The sequence below is a fragment of the Salmo salar genome, chromosome 04 (genome assembly GCF_965601325.2).
Source record: "Salmo salar chromosome 04, fSalSal1, whole genome shotgun sequence".
Classification (NCBI taxonomy): Eukaryota; Metazoa; Chordata; class Actinopteri; order Salmoniformes; family Salmonidae; genus Salmo; species Salmo salar.
Window position 1 is genome coordinate 77,293,835 of NC_138294.1, and position 22,772 is coordinate 77,316,606.

At 43.6% G+C, this 22,772-nt stretch overlaps 1 protein-coding gene across 1 annotated transcript in view; it reads left to right on the forward strand.

The window, feature by feature from the left end:
* kirrel3a (kirre like nephrin family adhesion molecule 3a) overlaps positions 1-22,772 on the forward strand; it is a 281,100-nt gene that overhangs the window by 95,920 nt on the left and 162,408 nt on the right. The gene's annotated exons all lie outside the window — the stretch shown is intronic.

Consider the following 22,772-nt stretch of genomic DNA (forward strand, 5'->3'; position numbering starts at 1 on the left):
ATCTAAACTTATTGATGAATTCTGCGAAGCATTCCCTCTAATAATACAAAGTTAATAAGTAAATAGTAGTAATCAATTATTGAGGTCACAGTAATTAGGATTTAGATACTGAAGTCCTTATCCTATTGTTACTACACATAAGAGTTCCTCGATTGTTGTCCTTGTAAGTTGTTCTGTTTTGGTATTGAAGCACATGTGAAATGTTCTTAGTTGTATTAGTTAAATAACAGTTTGCCTAATCTGAATAGAGCAGCTCATGCACAGTACCTCTACACGTGAAGGGAGCACAACTTACATAAGCCATATGAGTGCCAAATAACATGATAGTAATATGCCAATAACAGACCAGAGGGTCCTTGGGAGGCCAAAAAATAGATAATATTGGCGTTCAAAATCATAGACACTCTCTCAAGGCAAGGCTACAGTATAATATGAGTCATACCCATGGCTTGCTCAAGGCTAGGCAGCAGTATAATATGAGTCATACCCATGGCTCGCTCAAGGCAAGGCTACAGTATAATATTAGTCATACCCATGGCTGGCTCAAGGCAAAGCCACAGTCTAATATTAGTCATACCTATGGCTCGCTCAAGGCAAGGCCACAGTATAATATGAGTCATACCAATGGCTCACTCAAGGCAAGGCTACAGTATAATATTAGTCATACCCATGGCTTTCTCAAGGCAAGGCTACAGTATAATATTAGTCTTTTTTATTTAACCTTTATTTAACTAGGCAAGTCAGTTAAGAACAAATTCTTACTTACAATGATGGCCTACCGGGGAACAGTTGGTTAACTGCCTTGTTCAGGGGCAGAACAAGGGATTTTTACCTTGTCAGCTTGGTGATTCAATCCATCAACCTTTAGGTTACTGGCCCAGCACTCTAACCACTAGACTACCTGCCGCCCCGTCATACCCGCTGTCATACCCATGGCTCACTCAAGGCAAGGCTACAGTATAATGTTTGTCATACGCATGGCTGGCTCAATGAAAGGCTACAGTATAATATTAGTCATACCCATGGATCGCTAAAGGCAAGGCTACAGTATAATATGGAAGCAATAAAAATAAAAATAAAGGAAAAAATATAACAACTGTTTTAAAAGCAATACAAAATGAAGAATAAATATAACAAAGGCTGTTTGGTCTTTGTGGAGTAGCTGATGGGCAGCTGTAAAACTTTCCCTCTTAACCAATCTACTATACTTAATGTAATCTACTATTGTGTAGTTTACAGTCAGCAGAGATGACAGCTTAATAAATTATTACTAGGCCAGCTCTGGCTTGAGTCTCACAAACAGGAACTTCTGTCACGCCCTGACCATTGAGAGCCCTTGGTTCTCTATGGTGTTGAGGTCAGAGCGTGACTAGGGGGCATTCTAGTCAGTCTATTTCTATGTTGGTGAGTTGTATGGTTCCCAATTAGAGGCAGCTGGTAATCATTGCCTCTAATTGGGGATCATATTTAGGAAGCCCTTTCTCCCACCTGCTTTGTGGGATATTGTTTCAGTTAGTGCCTATGTGTGCGCTTTACTTCATGTTCATTGGAAGTTGTGATGTTTTTTGTTGTTTCACTGTGAATTAAAATTATGTGGAACTCAACTCACACTGCGCCTTGGTCCGCTCTGTACGACGATCGTGACAGAATATCCCACCAACGCAGGACCAAGCAGCATGTGACGGAGGTAAAGGAGTTTTGGACCTGGGAAGAAATCATGGGAGGACACGAGACCCTTCCTTGGTGGGAGTCGCAGAGGACTCAGGAAGGACAGCGACGACGCCAGAGACCGGGGCCACAGAAACCCCAAGATTTTCTAAGGGTGGGGGGGCACAAGGGGTGGTCGGCTGAGCAGCGGGGAGTGCCAGAGTCTGCCTGGGAGTCGATGGAGCAATGTGATGAGGGATACCGGAGAGAGCCAGAGACCATCGGTGAGCTGATGGAGCTGTTGGAGGAGAGAGAAAGGAGAGAAATGTTATGTAGGTGTGTTCTGCAAGGTATTTGACCTGAAGAGCCTGTCAGCAGTCTGGTGAGTCCTGTGCCAGCTCCCCACACCCTCCCTGAAGTGCGTGTCACCAGTCCGGTGCCACCTGTGCCGGTTCCACGCACCAGGCCTCCAGTGCACCTCCCCAGTCCGGTATGTCCTGTGCCAGCTCCCGGACTCGCCCTGAAGTGCGTTCCACCAGTCCGGTGCCACCTGTACCGGCTCCACGCACCAGGCCTCCAATGCGCCTCCCCAGTCCGGTACGTCCTGTGCCAACTCCCCGCACTCGCCCTGATGTGCGTGTCACCAGTCTGGTGCCACCTGTGACGGCTCCACACACTAGGCCTCCAGTGCGCCTCTCCAGCCCGGAGCGTCCTCTGCCGGCTCCACGCACTTGACCTGAGGAGCGTGTCATGAGTCCGGTGCAACCTGCGCCGATGCCCAGGTCAGGCACGGTGTCCAGTCCCACTTCATGGCAGGAGCCTTCCTCTGTGCCGGTGCCCAGTCCAGGCACGGTGTCCAGTCCCGCTTCATGGCAGGAGCCTTCCTCTGCGCCGGTGCCCTGTCCAGGCACGGCATTCAGCCCGGCGCCATGGCCGGATCCGGGGTCTGGGTGGGGGCTATGACCCGCACCGGAGCCGCCACCGACACTAGTCACCCTCCCTACCCTCCACATCTGGTTTCAGGTTTTGCGGCCGGAGTCCGCACCTTTGGGGGGGTACTGTCAAGCCCTGACCATAGAGAGCTCTTGGTTCTCTATGGTGTTGAGGTCATAGCGTGACTATGGCGGTGTTCTAGTCAATCTATTTCTATGTTGGTGAGTTGTATGGTTCCCAATTAGAGGCAGCTGGTAATCGTTGCCTCTAATTGGGGATCACATTTAGGAAGCCCTTTCTCCCACCTGCTTTGTGGGATATTGTTTCAGTTAGTGCCTATGTGTGCGCTGTACTTCACGTTCGTTGGATGTTTTGTTGTTTTTTGTTATTTCACTGTGAATTAAAATTATGTGGAACTCAACTCACACTGAGCCTTGGTCAGCTCTGTACAACAATCGTGACAACTTCATCACTGTGACAGATAACTCTCTCAATGACCACCAAGATGAAGTCCCCTAATGGTAGATACTGTTATTTATACTGTACACTCTATATACTGTAACTTGGCTGCTCTGTGTATTCAAAGAACTGTCCAACGGTCTGATATGCATAATTTGATATACAGCTTAGACAGGCATTTACATGTGGTGCTTTGACTTGATTATTTCTTCTACAAGCTATGATGGCCCATCCATATACAGTGGGGGAAAAAAGTATTTGATCCCCTGCTGATTTTGACCGTTTGCCCACTGACAAAGAAAGGATCAGTCTATAATTTTAATGGTAGGTTTATTTGAACAGTGAGAGACAGAATAACAACAGAAATATCCAGAAAAACGCATGTCAGAAATGTTATAAATTGATTTGCATTTTAATGAGGGAAATAAGTATTTGACCCCCTCTCAATCAGAAAGATTTCTGGCTCCCAGGTGTCTTTTATAAAGGTAACGAGCTGAGATTAGGAGCACACTCTTAAAGGGAGTGCTCCTAATATCAGTTTGTTACCTGTATAAAAGACATCTGTCCACAGAAGCAATCAATCAATCAGATTCCAAACTCTCCACCATGGCCAAGACCAAAGAGCTCTCCAAGGATGTCAGGGACAAGATTGTAAACCTACACAAGGCTGGAATGGGCTACAAGACCATCGCCAAGCAGCTTGGTGAGAAGGTGACAACATTTGGTGCGATTATTCGCAAATGGAAGAAAGACAAAAGAACTGTCAATATTCCTGGGCCTGGGGCTCCATGCAAGATCTCACCTCGTGGAGTTGCAATGATCATGAGAACGGTGAGGAATCAGCCCAGAACTACACTGGAGGATCTTGTCAATGATCTCAAAGCAGTTGGGACCATAGTCACCAAGAAAACAATTGGTAACGCACTACGCCGTGAAGGACTGAAATCCTGCAGCGCCCGCAAGGTCCCCCTGCTCAAGAATACATATACATGCCCGTCTGAAGTTTGCCAATGAACATCTGAATGACTCAGAGGACAACTGGTGAAAGTGTAGTGGTCAGATGAGACCAAAATGGAGCTCTTTGACATCAACTCAACTCACCGTGTTTGGAAGAGGAGGAATGCTGCCTGTGACCCCAAGAACACCATCTCCACCATCAAACATGGAGGTGGAAACATTATGCTTTGGGGGTGTTTTTCTGCTAAGGGGACAGGACAACTTCACCGCATCAAAGGGACGATGGACGGGGCAATGTACCATCAAATCTTGGGTGTGAACCTCCTTCCCTCATCCAGGGCATTGAAAATGGGTCGTGGATAGGTATTCCAGCATGACAATGACCCAAAACACATGGCCAAGGCAACAAAGGAGTGGCTCAAGAAGAAGCACATTAAGGTCCTGGAGTGGCCTAGCCAGTCTCCAGACCTTAATCCCATAGAAAATCTGTGGAGGGAGCTGAAGGTTCGAGTTGCCAAACGTCAGCCTCGAAACCTTAATGACTTGGAGAAGATCTGCAAAGAGGAGTGGGACAAAATCCCTCCTGAGATGTGTACAAACCTGTTGGCCAACTACAAGAAACGTCTGACCTCTGTGATGCCAACAATGGTTTTGCCACCAAGTACTAAGTCATGTTTTGCAGAGGGGTCAAATACTTATTTCCCTCATTAAAATGCAAATCATTTTAAAACATTTTTGACATGTGTTTTTCTGGATTTTTCTGTTGTTATTCTGTCTCTCGCTGTTCAAATAAACCTACTATTAAAATTGTAGACTGATCATTTCTTTGTAAGTGGGCAAACGTACAAAATCAGCAGGGGACCAAATATGTACCGCAGCCACATGATCCCTCATCTAAATTCCGCCACGGCAAAATAGTGCCTTTGCCATGGGATGTTGGGTCTAATTAAAGGATCAGAGGCATCATTTATAAATGTTGCATAAATTCCACACTAAATTCCTGCATGTGCCATTTCTGAAAAGTCATTGCAAGTGCAAAAAATATTGATATTTATATATTTGGTGCACACCATACATATGCAATTTTCCCGTTATAAATCAGACCTGTCATAAAACTGTGTGTCCGTGAACGAGCATAATAACTCTCCCTGAAAAATTCCCGCCGTTTACCTTTTATGGTGATAATAACACCCTTTATTTGCTGTATAATTTGGAACTATTAGGCCACGGCATGCAAAAGACGAGTTGTTGTTCAATATTTACACTGAACAAAAATATAAACACAACATGTAAAGTGTTGGTCCCATGTTTCATGAGATAAAATCAAAGATCCCAGAAATGTTCCATACGCACAAAAAGCATGTGCTCTTCACAGATGAATCCCAGTTTCAATAGTACTGGGCAGATGGCAGACAGTGTGTTTGGCATCTTGTGGGCGAGTGGTTTGCTGATATCAACATTGTGAACAGAGTACCCCATGGTGGCGGTGGGGTTATGGAATGGGCAGGTATAAGCTACGGACAACGAACACAATTGCATTTTATCGATGACAGTTTGAATGCACAGAGATACCGTGACGAGATCCTGAGGCCCATTGTCGTGCCATTCATCTGCCGCCATGATTCTCCTGCAAGATGGCGCCGACAGAGATGGTCGCCTCGCTTCGAGTCCTTAGGAAACTATGCTGTATTTCGTTTTTTTTATGTATTATTTCTTACATTATTACCCCAGGAAATCTTAAGTCTTATTACATACAGCCGGGAAGAACTATTGGATATAAGAGCGACGTCAACTTACCAACATTACGATCAGGAATATGACTTCCCAAAGCGGATCCTCTGTTTGGACCACCACCCAGGACAATGGACCAAATCCCAGAAGCCGACCCAAAACAACGGCCCCGCAGAAGGGGCAGACGGAGCGGCCTCCTGGTCAGGCTCTGTAGACGTGCACATCTCCCACTGCTCCCACGTATACTACTCGCCAATGTCCAGTCTCTGGACAACGAGGTAGATGAAATTCGAGCAAGGGTTGCCTTCCAAAGAGACATCAGAGATTGTAACATTCTCTGTTTCACGGAAACATGGCTCTCTCGGATATGTTGATGGAGTCGGTTCAGCCACCGGGCTTCTCCATGCATCATGCCAACAGAGATAAACTCCTCTCTGGGTAGAGGAAGGGCAGGGGGGTATTCTTCATGATTAACGACTCATGGTGTAATCATAACAACATACAGGAACTCAAGGCCTTCTGCTCACCCAACCTAGAATTCCTTACAATCAAATGCCGGCCATATTATCTCCCAAGAGAATTCTCGTTAGTTATCGTCACAGCTGTGTACATTCCCCCTCAAGCAGACACCAAGACGGCCCTCAAGGAACTTCACTGGACTCTATGTAAACTGGAAACCATATATCCTGAGACTGCATTTATTTTAGCTGGAGATTTTAACAGAGCAAATTTGAGAACAAGGCTACCTAAATTCTATCAGCATATTGATTGTACTACGCGTGGGTGTAATACACTCGATCACTGCTACTCTAACTTCCGCGATGCATACAAAGCCCTCCCCCGCCCTTCCTTCGGCATATCCAATCATGATGCCATCTTGCTCCTACTGTCTTATAGGCAGAAACTCAAACAGGATGTACCAGTAACTAGAACCATTCAACGCTGGTCTGACCAATCGGAATCCACTCTTCAAGATTGTTTTGATCACGTGGACTGGGATATGTTCCGCCTCAGATAACAACAATGATCTATACGCTGACTCGGTGAGTGAGTTTATAAAGAAGTGCATTGGAGATGTTGTACCCACTGTAACTATTAAAACCTATCCTAACCAGAAACTGTGGATGGCTGGTGGCATTCACGCAAAACTGAAAGCGCGAACCACCGCATTTAACAATAGAAAGAGGTCTGGGAATATGGCTGAATATAAACAGTGTAGTTATTCCCTCCACAAGGCAATCAAACAAGGGAAATGCTGGTACAAGGACAAAGTGGAGTCGCAATTCAACGACAGACATGAGACGTATGTGACAGGGTCTACAGGAAATCACAGACTACAAAAAGAAAACCAGCCACGTCACGGACACCGACGTCACACTTCCAGACAAACTAAACACCTTCTTTGCCCGTTTTGAGGATAATACAGTGCCACTGTCATGGCCCACTAACAAAAACTGCACCCCTCTATTCTCCGTGGCCGACGTGAGTAAAACATTTAAATGTGTTAACCCTCGCAAGGCTGCTGGCCCAGACGGCATCCCTAACCGCATCCTAAAAGCATCCGCAGACCAGCTGGCTGGTGTGTTTATAGACATATTCAATCGCTCCGTATCCCAGTCATGCTTCAAGATGGCCACCATTGTTCATGTACACAAGAAGGCAAAGGTAACTGAACGTAATGACTACCACCCCGTAGCACTCACTTCTGTCATCATGAAGTACTTTGAGGATCATGTCACCTCCACCTTACCGGCCTCCCTAGACCCACTTCAGTTTGCATACCGCCCCAACAGGTCCACAGATGATGCAATCGCTATCACACTGCACACTGCTCTATCCCATCTGGACAAGAGGAATACCTATGTAAGAATGCTGTTCATTGACTACAGCTCAGCATTCAACACCATAGTACCCTCTAAGCTCATCATCAAGCTGGAGGCCCTGGAAAGCCCTGTGCAATTGGGCTTTCCTGGACTTTCTGATGGGTCGTCCCCAGGTGGTGAAGGTAGGAAACAACATCTCCACTCCACTGACCCTCAACACTGGAGCCCCACAAGGGTGCATGCTCAGCCCCCTCCTGTACTCCCTGTTCACCCATGACTGCGTGGCTATGCACGCCTCCAACTCAATCATCAAGTTTGCAGACGACAAAACAGTAGTGGGCTTGATTACCAACAACAACGAGACAGCCTACAGGGAGGAGGTGAGGGCACCCGGAATGTGGTGTCAGGGAAACAACCTCTCATTCAACAAAACAAAACAAAGGAGATGATCATGGACTTCAGGAAACAGCAGAGGGAGCATACCCCTGTCCACATTGAAGGAACAGCAGTGGAGAAGGTGGAAAGTTTTAAGTTCCTCGGCGTACACATCACTGACAAACTAAAATGGTCCACCAACACAGACAGTGTGGTTTAGAAGGCGCTACAGCACCTCGTCAACCTCAGGAGGCTGAAGAAATTGTTGAGAGCATCCTGTCAGGCTATATCACAGCCTGGTACGGCAACTGCACTGCCCGCAACCGCAAGGCTCTCCAGATGGTGGTGCGGTCTGCACAACGCGTCACCAGAGGCAAACTACCTGCCCTCCATGACACCTACAGCACCCTATGTCACAGGCAGGCCAAAAAGATAATCAAGGACAACAACCACCCAAGCCACTGTCTGTTCACACCTCTACCATCCAGAAGGCGAGGTCAGTATAGGCTGGGACCGAGAGACTGAAAAACTGTTTCTATCTCAAGGCCATCAGACTGCTAAACAGCAATCACAAACTCAGAGAGGCTGCTTCCTACATCGAGACCCAATCACTGGCCACTTTCATAAATAGATCACTAGTCACTTTAACCTGTTGGGTCTAGGGGGCAGCATTTGCACGTCTGGATAAAAAAAATGTACCCGATTTAATCTGGTTACTAATCCTACCCAGTAACTAGAATATGCATATACTTATTATATATGGATAGAAAACACTCTAAAGTTTCCAAAACTGTTTGAATGGTGTCTGTGAGTATAACAGAACTCATTTGGCAGGCAAAACCCTGAGACATTTTCTGACAGGAAGTGGATACCTGATGTGTTGTATTGACTTTAAACCTATCCCATTGAAAAACACAGGGGTTTAGGAATATTTTGGCACTTCCTATTGCTTCCACTAGATGTCACCAGCCTTTACAAAGTGTTTTGAGTCTTCTGGAGGGAGATCTGACCGAACAAGAGCCATGGAACGATGATGTCCCATTAGACACCTGGCGCGCGAGTTCATGTTGGGTACCCTCGTTCCAATACGTTATAAAAGAGTATGCATTCGTCCACCTTGAATATTATTCATGTTCTGGTTAAAAAAGGCCCTAATGATTTATGCTATACAACGTTTGACATGTTTGAACGAACGGAAATATATTTTTTCCCCTCGTTCATGACGAGAAGTCCGGCTGGCTTACATCATGTGCTAACGAGACGGAGATTTTTGGACCTAAATGATGAGCTTTTTTGAACAAAACTACATTCGTTATGGACCTGTGATACCTGGAAGTGACATCTGATGAAGAGAATCAAAGGTAATGGATTATTTACATAGTATTAAATCTCCGTCTCGTTAGCACATGATGTAAGCCAGCCGGACTTCTCGTCATGAACGAGGGGAAAAAATATATTTCCGTTCGTTCAACATGTCAAACGTTGTATAGCATAAATCATTAGGGCCTTTTTAACCAGAACATGAATAATATTCAAGGTGGACGAATGCATACTCTTTTATAACGTATTGGAACGAGGGTACCCAACATGAAGTAGCGCGCCAGGTGTCTAATGGGACATCACCGTTCCATGGCTCTTGTTCGGTCAGATCTCCCTCCAGAAGACTCAAAACACTTTGTAAAGGCTGGTGACATCTAGTGGAAGCAATAGGAAGTGCCAAAATATTCCTAAACCCCTGTGTTTTTCAATGGGATAGGTTTAAAGTCAATACAACACATCAGGTATCCACTTCCTGTCAGAAAATGTCTCAGGGTTTTGCCTGCCAAATGAGTTCTGTTATACTCACAGACACCATTCAAACAGTTTTGGAAACTTTAGAGTGTTTTCTATCCATATATAATAAGTATATGCATATTCTAGTTACTGGGTAGGATTAGTAACCAGATTAAATCGGGTACATTTTTTTTATCCAGACGTGCAAATGCTGCCCCTAGACCCAACAGGTTAAACAATGCCACTCCTTTAGATTTGTGAGTATTAGGTAGTTGTTGGGAAATTGTTAGTTTACTTGTTAGATATTACTGTACTGTCGGAACTAGAAGCAGAAGCATTTCACTACACTCGCATTAACGTCTGCTAGTTATGTGTATGTGAGCAGTAAAATGTGATTTTATTTTATTTTATTTGTTTCATCATGATAGTGCATGGCCCCATGTCGCAAGGATCTGTACACAATTGCTGGAAGCTGAAAATGTCCCAGATCTTCCATGTTATGCAAACTCACCAGACATGTCACCCATTGAGCATGTTTGGGATGCTCTGGATTGAAGTGTACAACAGCGTGTTCCAGTTCTCACCAATATCCAGAAACTTTGCACAACCATTGAAGAGGAGTGGGACAGCATTCCACTGGCAACAATCAACAGCCTGATCAACTCTATGCAAAGAAGATGTGTCGCGCTGCATAAGGCAAATAGTGGTCACACCAGATACTGACTGGTATTCTGATCCATGACACTACATTTTCTTTTGGTATCTGTGACCAACAGATGCATATCTGTTTTCCAAGTCATATGGAATCCATAGATTAGGGCCGTTTACATTTTTTTCAATTTACACATTTTCTGATATGAACCCTAACTGTAAAATCTTTGAAATTGTTGCATGTTGTGTTTATACACTGCTCAAAAAAATTAAGGGAACACTAAAATAACACATCCTAGATCTGAATGAATGAAATAATCTTATTAAATACTTTTTTCTTTACATAGTTGAATGTGCTGACAACAAAATCACACAAAAATAATCAATGGAAATCCAATTTATCAACCCATGGAGGTCTGGATTTGGAGTCACACTCAAAATTAAAGTGGAAAACCACACTACAGGCTGATTCAACTTTGATGTAATGTCCTTAAAACAAGTCAAAATGAGGCTCAGTAGTGTGTGTGGCCTCCACGTGCCTGTATGACCTCCCTACAACGCCTGGGCATGCTCCTGATGAGGTGGCGGATGGTCTCCTGAGGGATCTCCTCCCAGACCTGGACTAAAGCATCCGCCAACTCCTGGACAGTCTGTGGTGCAACGTGGCGTTGGTGGATGGAGCGAGACATGATGTCCCAGATGTGCTCAATTGGATTCAGGTCTGGGGAACGGGCGGGCCAGTCCATAGCATCAATGCCTTCCTCTTGCAGGAACTGCTGACACACTCCAGCCACATGAGGTCTAGCATTGTCTTGCATTAGGAGGAACCCAGGGCCAACCGCACCAGCATATGGTCTCACAAGGGGTCTGAGGATCTCATCTCGGTACCTAATGGCAGTCAGGCTACCTCTGGCGAGCACATGGAGGGCTGTGCGGCCCCCCAAAGAAATGCCACCCCACACCATGACTGACCCACCGCCAAACCGGTCATGCTGGAGGATGTTGCAGGCAGCAGAACGTTCTCCATGGCGTCTCCAGACTCTGTCACGTCTGTCACATGTGCTCAGTGTGAACCTGCTTTCATCTGTGAAGAGCACAGGGCACCAGTGGCGAATTTGCCAATCTTGGTGTTCTCTGGCAAATGCCAAACGTCGTGCACGGTGTTGGGCTGTAAGCACAACCCCCACCTGTGGACGTCGGGCCCTCATACCACCCTCATGGAGTCTGTTTCTGACCGTTTGAGCAGACACATGCACATTTGTGGCCTGCTGGAGGTCATTTTGCAGGGCTTTGGCAGTGCTCCTCCTGCTCCTCCTTGCACAAAGGCGGAGGTAGTGGTCCTGCTGCTGGGTTGTTGCCCTCCTACAGCCTCCTCCACGTCTCCTGATGTACTGGCCTGTCTCCTGGTAGCGCCTCCATGCTCTGGACACTACGCTGACAGACACGGCAAACCTTCTTGCCACAGCTCGCATTGATGTGCCATCCTGGATGAGCTGCACTACCTGAGCCACTTGTGTGGGTTGTAGACTCCGTCTCATGCTACCACTAGAGTGAAAGCACCGCCAGCATTCAAAAGTGACCAAAACATCAGCCAGGAAGCATAGGAACTGAGAAGTGGTCTGTGGTCACCACCTGCAGAACCACTCCTTTATTGGGGGTGTCTTGCTAATTGCCTATAATTTCCACCTGTTGTCTATTCCATTTGCACAACAGCATGTGAAATTTATTGTCAATCAGTGTTGCTTCCTAAGTGGACAGTTTGATTTCACAGAAGTGTGATTGACTTGGAGTTACATTGTGTTGTTTAAGTGTTCCCTTTATTTTTTTGAGCAGTGTATTTTTCTTCCGTGTCATTAAACAATAGATTATTAGGTTTCTATGTCCTGTCTTGCTGTAGGTGCTGAGATTAAATAGGCAAATGTCTCCTATCGCACAGCAATATTGTAGCCTACCAATACTGTCAAATATTTTACATAAACTACCTGTCTGTTTACTGTGTTGTTTTAATCTAGCAGTAATTTATGCTGAATTTGGAAAAGGACGGTGTCCGTTTCTGAAAGAGAAAACAATGGCAAATTGTTGTGGACCTATCAGCAGAACAATGTTTTTCAGTGTTCATCAACACCATTCTGTATACATCTGGCCCTTCTTTGGACACTGTGCTAACAAACCTCCAAACGAGCTTCAACGCCATACAACCCTCCTTCCATGGCCTCCAACTGCTTTTAAATGCTAGTAAAACTAAGTTCATGGTCTTCAACCGATTGCTGCCCACACCCGACCGACCGACTAGCATCGCTACTCTGGACAGTTCTGACCTAGAATATGTGGACAACTACAAATACCTAGGTGTCTGGTTAGACTGTAAACTCTCATTCCAGACACACATTAAGCTCCAATCCAAAATTAAATCTAGAATCGGCTTCCTATTTTGCAACAAAGCCTCCTTCACTCATGCCGCCAAACATACCCTCGTAAAACTGACTATCCTACTGATCCTTGACTTCGGCGATGTCATTTACAAAATAGCCCCCAACACACTACTCAGCAAACTGGATGTAGTCTATCACAGTGCCATCCGTTTTATCACCAAAGCCCCATATACTACCCACCACTGCGACCTGTATGCTCTCATTGGCTGGCCCTCACTACATATCCGTAGTCGCCAAACTCACTGGCTCCAGGTCATCTATAAGTCTTTGCTTGGTAAAGCCCCGCCTTATCTCAGCTCACTGGTCACCATAGCAACACCCACCCGTAGCACACGCTCCAGCAGGTATATTGCACTGGTCATCCCCAAAGCCACACTTCCTTCCAGTTCTCTGCTGCCAATGACTGGAACGAATTGCAAAAATCTCTAGAGCTGGAGTCTTATATCTCTCTCCCTAACTTTAAGCATCAGCTGTCTGAGCAGCTTTCCGATCACTGTACCTGTACACAGCCAATCTGTACATAGCACACCCGACTACCTCATCCCCATATTATTACTTACCCTCTTGCTCTTTTGCACCCCAGTATCTCTACTTGCACATTCATCATCTGCACATCTATCACTCCAGTATTAATGCTAAACTGTAATTATTTTCGCCTCTAGGGCCTATTTATTGCCTACCTCCCTACTCTTCTAGATTTGCACACACTGTACATAGATTTGTCTATTTTTATTTTATTTTGTGTTATTGACTGTACGTTTGTTTATGTGTAACTATGTGTTGTTGTTTTTGTCGCACTGCTTTGCTTTATCTTGGCCAGGTCACAGTTGTAAATGAGAACTTGTTCTCAACTGGCCTACGTGGTTAAATAAAGGTGAAATAAAAAATAAATGAATGAAATTGACTTATCCCTAAATGTGATAGACTGCTTGTGAATTCTGAAACATTTTCTAAGGCAAGCTACAAAAAAAATGTAATTACAGTACTTACAGTAGCTTACTTCTGTTCGCCTGTTAAATTTGACTGTATACCGGTATTATAAACCACGCTACCTATAATATTGAAAAACTTGAAATACATAGCCTATCTATTTACTAGGCTACTTGGTCCAATTAAATGAGAGATACAGATGATAATTTGTTGTATGGCCAGAAAAGGTGAGGAATTTATTCTGCAATGGTTATGACAATAAAATGAATAGGAAAAAGATTCCTATGTCTAATTATTTTAAATTCGGAAAAAAATGTATGAATAGACTTTTTATCATATCCCTGATTTGGACCATGTATTGCAATACAGATTGCAATACAATATTTCGACCACTAGCAAATGTGTGTATGCTTGGTCTAAAGTTTTCGGGGAAGTGAGCACATTCTCATGTCAAGTTAAAGTTGTATAAATGCCAACTTTTGCGTGAAAACTGGAGCAAGCACATACTGGGTATCTGTTGTACAATAGGGCTATGCACGGTTTGTAAATGATGCCCCAGATCTGTATATATTCCTTCCTCTGTCTCTTACTGACAGTAATAACCTGCTCATTACATCTCGCTCTCATTCTCTCCTTTGTCCTCATCTATAACGAATTTTCTAACAATAGCATGTCCAGACATGACCCCTGACCAATGAAACACCCATCAGCTCAGCTCAGATCTCTGGGATCCGTATTAGAAATCCATCTTCAGAAGGAAGTTATTATTTTACAATGAGAACGTTAACTTTTAGCTCTACTGTCAATATGTTGGGACTGGGCAATAAAGGGACTAAAGATAATTAATGACAGATGTATATTACTACCAGGTCCTAAAAAAACAACTGATTACATTATGTACATACTTTATCATAACTTGCCATAGGGCAACAATTCCTTTGAAAGTTGGATTTTCTGGTTTCAGTCACAGAAAAGCTCAACATACCATACTGCTTCATACCCTTTTCAGTGTGAAAACTTCATTCATTCCACTGCTCATATTTTTACTCTTAGTAAAACCAAACTCTGTGAAGTTTGTGCCTGAAGTTCTTGAAGTTCAGGTGATGCCAGAGATAGTTTAACGTTTCTGGGAGCTTTCCTGATGTTCTCTAATCTCGGAGCAGATGTGTTAGAAAAGATACTACAACATGTATCAAAAACTCTTTGCAAGTTACAGGCAGGTCTATGGTCTAAATGTCCACTGCCCTTCAGAAACTTGAAATATCTGAACACCTGCAAAATCATGATTTGTACAAATGATCAGTGACAAAAAATCTGCGCATCAAAACAAAGTTCCTTGTTAGCCGTCACATTCCTCAGTCTATTGACAGACGTTATGATACCAATTATATTATGTGCCTCTGTCCACGAGAAATTAGATAAAACATAGCCATAGCTCTCTGTCCTTCATAGAAACCAAAAGGCCTTCCATTCTGAGACCAGTGGATGTTGTGTCCACAAATGTCTCCTGAGTTCTACCCTGGAGGTCTTTCTCAATGAGAGTACCAACAGTATACGTGTACTGGTGACCAGCTCAGGATGTCTGTGGCCATGTCAGGCATTTTTCTAGTGCTGAACTTTGGCAAAGTGCTGCACTGCTCTTGGTTAGTCAGGTGTTGTGACCAGTGAACCCTTTTCATCTCTCTCAGAATCCTGCTGTAGCAGCGAATTAGACACTGTTAAAACTGCTTTGTCAAGAGAATGCATAGCTGAGGAAATGAGTCCCTGTGGTGTGTGGTACTGGAGTAAAGGGGGTCCCATATGCAGGGTGCCATGCATGATTACGCTAAGGGACATGTCATGGAGTACTGAGCAGCCACAGCCAGAGGGCAGGGAGAGGGGATGAGAAGGGAAAGGCTCAGTAAACTGTCTTATCCGCCAACTCGGACTGCTGAGATGGTTGCCATGCATATGTCTCTAGTCTGCTCTCCCTGAGGCTTGAGAGAGGCTGCTGCAGCCAGTATTTCTGTTACATTACACATATTTATACACAAATAATAAAATTATTTATTTGAAATCCATATACTACTTTTTCATTAATACTTCTTGACAATTTCTTCTTCCGTAGGTATGCCAAAATCCTACATTTCCCTCATAGTGCGTCTTGGCCTTGTAGCGCTGTACCCTCACCCAGCAGAGACATTGTCAAAATAAATTAACAGTATTCTATTCAGTTTGTGATAAAGTAACTGGTCAGTGGTCTGAAAGTTGTGCAATAGCTATTATGAACCCTTCTGGATGGTTTTGATCTGTTGGCTTGACCAAAAGGTGAGCCATTTGGTGAGTGGGAGACTGTAGCAAGATGAAGTTTGGATGTTCTCAGTGAAATGAAGTGCCTCAGATTATGTTAATTACATGGAATAAACTCTCCTTGCCCTCAAACCATTAACAGCAGGTCATAAGCTTAATAAAAAATAAATACAAATAAAAAAATACTTTATTAGTATACGCAATATGCATTTAATAGTACTTCACCAAGATGTGGTGAGTGACATAGTAACAGAGTAAATGGCATTGAGAAGATGCAACATTTTCTACAGTAGTTGTAATTAGTGGGTGGGTATACATTTGAGCTGGAAATACCAAGGCATGTAAAAATTGAGCTGGAGGTCATAGTGGCTGTGTAGGCCTTCACTGAACTTACTGCAGCTTGTTTTACACACTGAAAAACAATAGATGATATAAGTCTACACATTGCAATAATCCTTACAAAACCATCAAAGCCAAAGCACATATTCTCGTGTAATCGTTCCTGTGAATGAAGTTGACTCCATGATTTTTAATTGGGCTTCTTCTAGCAGAGGACACTGCATACTCCAGTTCGCCCTGTTTGAAATGCCCTTAGATATCTTGCAAATGTGTATCCTCGATAACAAAGTTCACCAAACCAAAGATATCAGATATCTCTATGAAATCCACAGACCTACTTAGTTCTGCCTTTTCTCTAAGGGGGATGAGAGAAGGGCATCCGAGGCTAGACAGAATCCATTGTGACAAGGCTGCCAGCCTGTTGATCTCCAGTTAATCACGCCAAATTGTGTGCCTAATTGCTGATTTACACAGTCCCTAATGGCATCCGAAGCCTGTTCCTAAATTAAGGGTTTAGCCAGACCTTCCCCGTCTCTCTCGCTCTCCCTCTTTATATCTCTTTCACACCCACATGCACACACATCTCTCTCTCTCATCGCTGTCTCCACCACCCTCCCTCTCTCTCTCTCACTCACACACTCTCTCTCCCCCCCTAATTCTCTCTAATAGATACTCACAGTTAGAATTTCCCTTAATAAGCATTCTGTAGATGCAGTGATATATGGGTGGTTGAGCTCTAGCATCAATCAATCAAGCCCTTCAAAACCCAAACCTCATTGTTGTAAAACCTGCCCAACATTGACATTTCATATATTGCTGTATATAAATCTAAAGTGTACAAGTCATTAGCTGTCCAATTTGCCCTCGATCCCTACCATCCCATCAATATACTCTTAGAAAAAAAGTTGCTTTCTAGAACCTAAAATGGTTCTTCCTCTGTTCCCATAGGAGAACCCTTTGAAGAACCATTTTTGGTTCCAGGTAGAACCCTTTTGGGTTCCATGTAAAACCCTTTCCAGAAAGGGTTCTATATTGAACCCAAAAGGGTTCTACCTGGAACCCAAAAAGGTTGTCCTATGGGGACAGCCAAAGAACCCTTTTGTAACCCTTTTTTCTAAGTGTAGAGTAACAAGCTGTGTTAAGTAGGTTAGTAGAGAGTGCCACTTTTAGTTTACTTGATACAAACAGTACTGTGCTATTGTATGTGTTTCACAGGGCTGGAATAAGAGGGGCAGTATGGGCTCAGAACTAGATCTGAGGACAACAGGCAGGTGGACTGCCCTCAGAATAATAGATCATATGTTCGCTCTCCGGTTATTTCTTGAATGCAATTGGTTGCTGAATCCTCGTTGTAAAGTCCACAACAAAAATAATTGGACAGCACACCATAAATAATCTTCCATATTTCATTTATTCTACAGCCCTTCACATACCGATGGTTAGATAAGAGGGTTTGGATCACACTTCTGACACCAGTTTATGTTACAGTTATATAGATAAGAGAGACAGTTGTCAAGTTAACATGTTTACTGAGAAGATAACATAGCAAAATCAGGTCATACATCTGTATCCTTGAACTAGAATGAACCTGTACACGACACCCAGATCTTTCCAAAATGTCTTTGTCTTTGTAACAAAAGAAGGAGAGGTTGGAATATGAGAAGACACAACACATTAATAAATGAATAGTCATCATCCAATTCTGATAGTTCTGTAATATACCAAATATGCTGATAGATATAGTAATGGATTGGCATTAGTATGAACCTTTTTTGTGTAATATGCTGTATTATATGGCTTCTGAGGGAGGGAAGTCATTCTATGAGTAACATGGTCTTCCTGCACTTCACCTCAACCCACATCTACCATCAGTCCTATTAGCCAACGTGCAATCATTGGATAATAAAGTGGATGAGCTCCGATCTAGACTATCCTACCAACGGGACATATCTTATGTTTCACCTAGTCGAGACTGAAAAACGACATAGATAACATATATCTGGTTGGGTTTTCTGTGCATCAGCAAGATAGAACAGCTGCCTCTGGTAAGACAAGGGGTGGTGGTCTGTGTCTATTTGTCAATAACAGCTGGTGCACAAAATCTTAAGATCAACAACGAACTGTCATGGTCCAAAAACACCAAGATAGTCATGAAGAGGGAACAACAACGCCTTTTGCCCATGGAGGCTGAAAATATTTGGCATGGGTCCTCAGATCCTCAAAAAGTTCTACAGCTGCACCATCGAGAGCATACTGACTGGTTGCATCACCGCCTGGTATGGAAACTGCTCAGCCTCTGACCGCAAGGCACTACAGAATGTAGTGTGTATGGCCCAGTACATCACTGGGGCCAAACTTCCTGCCATCCAGGACCTCAATACCAGATGGTGTTAGAGGAAGGCCCTAAAAATTGCCAAAGACTCCAGCCACCCGAGTCATCAACTGTTCTCTCTACTGCTGCATGGAAAGTGATCCTCCTCCTACCCCCTACCTGGGCCCAGATGTTGGTGCTGGATGTTGCTGTTTATCCTCCTACACTGTTGAGGATTGTTTACTAAAGCAAGGGCAGGCGCGCTGACAAGCATGGTTATCAGAGAACTGATGAGTGTGGTTATGACATGGCTTGTCTTACCCGCCCGGCCGTTCTGGGGAGGAGGGCAAGTGTGGTTTGAGTGTGTGTGTGTGTGTGTGTGTGTGTGTGTGTGTGTGTGTGTGTGTCAGTGAGAGACACAGAGATTGAGTGAGGGTAGGGGGGAGGGGTGGAGACAGGAAGGAAGTGTTTACTGGTCTTGACATTTCCATTCCCAGAAGAGCCTGGTCTTTGCTAGTCAGGTGTGTCAGTGCGAATGGCGCCAGAGTTGCTGTGCCTCCCTATGTTTTAAGAGGTCACGTTAAAAACATAATTTTCCAGTGTTTTATATACAGTGCTTTCAGAAAGTATTCACACCCCTTGACTTTTTCCACATTTTGTTGTGTTGCAAAGTGGGATTAAAATTGATTGAATTGTCTTTTTTTTTGTCAACTATCTAGACCAAATACTCTGTAATGTCAACATTTTTTTAAATGGAAAACAGTAATATATCTTGAATAGATAAGTATTCAACCCCCTGAGTCAATACGTTAGTATCACCTTTCTGGGTAAGTCTTTAAGAGCTTTGTACACCTAGATTGCACAATATTTGTCCGTTATTCTTTTGAAAATTCTTAAAGCTCTGTCAAGTTAGTTGTTGATCATTGCTAGACAGCCATTTTCAAGTCTTGTCAAAGATTGTCAAGCTGATTTTAGTCAACACTGTAACTACACAACTACATTCAGTGTCGTCTTGGTAAGCTACTCCAGTGTGTGTGGCCTTATGTTTTAGGTTATTGTCCTGCTGAAAGGTTAATTTGTCTCCCAGTATCTAGGATTTTGCCTCTGCTTAGTGCTGTTCCATAAAAAAACTCCCTAGTCCTTGCTGATGACGAGCATACCCATAACATGATGCAGCCACCATCATTCTTGAATATATGAATAGTGGTACTCAGTGATTGTGTTGTGTTGGATTTGTTTGGCCAAAGCATAATGCTTTGTATTCAGGACAAACATTTTTTTCCCCAGAAAAACATCCCCACAGCATGATTCTGCCACCACCATGCTTCACCGTAGGGATGGTGCCAGTGTAAGGGTTGTTTAACTGGCGGCAGAGAAGTCAGACGCAGGAGAGAAATAACTGTGTTTCCAACGGCGCAGTTTATACAAAACAAAACCACCGGAAAACGTAATAATAAAAGTCAATGGGTAAACATAACCCCGCGCACACCAGTACAGACGTACACAAACACTTACAATAAACAATCTCTGACAAGGACATGAGGGGAAACAGAGGGTTAAATACACAACATGTAATTGATGGGATTGGAACCAGGTGTGAAGGAAGACAAGACAAAACCAATGGAAAATGAAAAATAGATCAGTGATGGCTAGAAGATCGGTGACGTCGACTCCCGAACACCGCCCAAACAAGGAGAGGGACCGACTTCGGCGGAAGTCGTGACAGCAAGGTTTCCTCCAGACATGACGCTTGGCATTCAGGCCAAATAATCTTGTTTCTCTTGGTCTGAGAGTCCTTTAGGTGACTTTTGGCAAACTCTAAGCAGGCTGTCATGTGCCTTTTACTTAGGAGTGGCTTCCGTCTGGCCACTCTACTGTAAAGACCTGATTGGTGGAGTGCTGCAGAGATGGTTGTCCTTCTGGAAGGTTCTCCCATCTCCACAGAGGAACTCTGGAGGTCTGTCAGAGTGACCGATTGCTCAGTTTGGCTGGGCAGCCAGCTCAAAGGAAGAGTCTTGGTAGTTCCAATTTTCTTCCATTTAGGAATGATAGATACCACTGTGTTCTTGGGGACCTTCAAAGCTGCAGAAATGTTTTGGTACCCTTCCCTTGATCTCTGCCTCGACACAATCCTGTCTCAGAGCTCTTCGGACAATTCCTTCGACCTCATTGCTTGGTTTTTGCTCTGACATGCACTGTCAACTGATGGATAATTTCTAAATCATGTCCAATCAATTTAATTTACTATAGGTGGACTTCAATCAAGTTGTAGAAACATCTCAAGGATGATCAATGGAAACAGGATGCACCTGAGCTCAATTTCGAGTCTCATAGCAAAGGGTCTGAATACTTATGTAATGAAGATATTTCTGGTTTTTAGATTTAATACATTTGCAAAAATGTAAAAAAAAAAACTGTTTTCGCTTTGTCATTATGGGTTATTGGGAGTAGATTGATGAGGATTTTTTGTTATTTAATCAATTTTAGAATAAGGCTGTGATGTAACAAAATGTGAAAAAAGGGAAGTAGTTCAAATACTTTCTGAATGCACTGCATGTGTGTGTGTTTGTGTGGGTGTGGGGTAGAGGTGTTTTTGTGGGAGGGGTGATGTGGGGTGTGTGCGTGTATGCATCCCACATCTGTTCATATAGGGTAATGATGTTAGGGACAGTATAGGATGGAATCACAAGCTGTAATATACAATGAATAACAATTGCTTGGCAAAAATGTTGATTTTCTATTGCCAGTCCTTGTTATAGCTAACAATCCTTCGAAGAGTGGCACCATTATTATACATATTATTCATCAATTGTGGAATGAATCAAGATATGCAATTTTTTTTTTAAATGTATGTTTGTTTTTAAGTAACTATATACTGTACAACCAAGGCGAAAGCATTATAAATGCTGTTGGCTGCTAATCTGGTAATGTTCTCTAGTTCTTTTCAAAGGATGGGTCCCAATCTCTCAAAAGCCATAAGATGACAACCGAACTTGGGATGGGGGGAGGTTTTAGCGGGTGGAATATTGGAGGACAATTGGAGGTTTACTCACTCGCAGCTACAGTATGTTTAACAGTGCATATATCATAGTACAGCTATATGGACACTCAATCATCATGTTACTGTTTAATGGTAAGTTTACAAACATATATTATGATAATTGAAACTTGTATCTCATTATGGTAAGTGGAGAAATAAATTTAGCTAGTTCTAATTGTAATGGCTTAAAAAGAAAAGATGGTCAACCTTTACCTGGCTAAATGAGAAAGAGTATAATATCTATTGTTTACAGATAATTCATTCTACATTTTTAGATGAAGTTGTGTGGAAAAAGGACTTGATTGGCGAAATATGCTTCTCCCATGGGCAAATAAACTCAAAAGGGGTGATTATATTAATTAACCATAATTTTGATCTGAAACTGTCCAAAAAGATCCAGAAGGAAGGTGAATCTTTTTAAATATGCTATTGGCCCATCAACAGATTTAGTTCATTAATCTATACATTCCTAATCATGATGATCCATTCTTCTTTGAAAATATATATAATAATTGATTGAGTTTACAAGCAATTCACAACTCTATTATTATGGTGTGAGAATATAATACAGTTTTACAATAAGTACCTCAATGGACCGTAAAATGAAATTACACTACAAACTACCACCCTCATGCACTTAAGGAAATCACAAATATTATGGATATATTGACTTTTTCCTACGTAACAGAGGTACAGCAGATTCCCTAATTGCATGGGACACTTTCAAATGTGTCTTTAGAGGCCATGTAATTCAATTCTCATCTGAAGGGCCGGGATCCCAACCCACCCGACCACCGGGTCGGGTGGGTTGCCGACATCGCCGCTGACTCCTGGCGCCAGTTGACGTGAGCCGATCCCTGACCTGGCAACGCAACGCAGTCGCGGTCGGGTGCACACTGAGGACAGTCCGACCTGGTTGACAGTCGCGCCGGGGGCAAGGGGCATGACTGACGCAGCGGGTACTAAGTCCTCGGAGCAGGGGCGCTGTAAAGCTCACGGCCGAAACCGGTAGCCACCTTCGCCCCAAGCCCTTCCAAGCCGACCCAGAGCCGTTCGCTGCGCACCACCGACGGAGGAAAATG